Source organism: Centruroides vittatus, unplaced genomic scaffold, assembly GCF_030686945.1.
Source record: "Centruroides vittatus isolate TY-2023 unplaced genomic scaffold, ASM3068694v2 scaffold_1209, whole genome shotgun sequence".
In the NCBI taxonomy this organism is placed as follows: Eukaryota; Metazoa; Arthropoda; class Arachnida; order Scorpiones; family Buthidae; genus Centruroides; species Centruroides vittatus.
Window position 1 is genome coordinate 816,020 of NW_027122673.1, and position 1,491 is coordinate 817,510.

Sequence of the window (1,491 nt, forward strand, 5' to 3'; positions counted from 1 at the left end):
ACGACGTCCGTAATTGCCTCGTTATTCTCTAACCTGCCCTCAAAGATGTAGGCAAGTCTGGTAGTGATCGGTATATTGATGAACTTTGAAATTTAAGTGCAGGACCTTGATCTAAAAATTTGATTTACAAAAGAATATTATGGAGGCTCCACTAATAACACACTCCAAAGATCTTACGAAACCTCCAGCTGGATCCAGTCTGAATTACGCGTCACGTAAATTTAATTGACAACGTTGTGTTGTCACCAGTCACGAAAACCCCCGAACGGGACTTTAAATTCTTCCTAAATAGCGTATGTTCCAGGAGCAATGCATATCGAAAAATTAGTCATTTGATAATCCACAGAAATACAAATTTTCACTTTAGGGTGTGGGTGACATTGGCACGATTGGGAAAAAGCGTCATTACATTGAAGTGACATTGGATGTTGTTCCAAGGTTTTTGCGCAAGAACAGTTAAGAGAATGTTATGCCTTTTGGAAGCTCTTGCCAAAACCACTAAGCAATAAAGGCAGACTACATTTTCTCATCCTGATGATTTTCTTCTAAGTTGGCATCAATGTCGTCATCACTCTGATCGGTGCGAGATGGCATCTACATTTGTCGTCAAATATACATTATCTTAATGCCAAAAGTTTTTAAAATAGAGGGTACTCGTGCTCTTTTCCTGTATGGTCAGATGGTCAAGTATTTAAGGTGGCAGGCCAGGGATCAAATTGGGATGGGTTGGAAATCCCCAGAAATTTTTCAAGATAGACTGTCTGGATATGTTGGGTTCTGTCCCTCACCCCAGCTGCTCAATTATGGTCCTGGCCAAACCCATAATGGAGCAGTTGGAAACGATGAAATGGGATCCATAATGGATAATCTATATAGATAAGAATAGATGATGTTAATTAAATGAGATAGCAGCATTTAGTTAAAAAATTTTTCTATTAATTATACTCATTAAGTAGCGTTACGAAATATTTTACCTAATTTAATTATCTGTGTATTTGTGAACGATGAGTCGTAAGTTCCTAGCATCCTCGTTCCTGTACCGTCACGTGACATAAGATGAGCAGAGCTAGTTAAAAAACCCATTTGTGATTTCAAAAGTTGCATCCCACAATTTGCTAGATGCCCCTACTATAGTTTGTCTAACTATGCCCTTGCAACGAGTGTGGTACACACAATTATTACTTTTCTGGTTGTAAATAACAATAGAGAAGTGTGTGTGTCCTTGAAAATTTTTCTATAAAGGTGGGGATAAAGCTTGGAGCCACATAACTTGGAGGATGGAATATGACGAAAGAGCATGCTGCAAACTTTCTTGGTCGAGCCAGGATAGTTACGCAACTCGTTGCTGGATTTTTCAAATTTAGCTTTCACTTTTATGTGTCGGAAATATTTGAGTGATTTTTATCCGAGAGAGCTTTCAAGTATTGAATGGAGTTGAAGCTTGAGGACAATTAAGAATTGTGACTTTTTTACAAAAGTTATTGTGTTGGA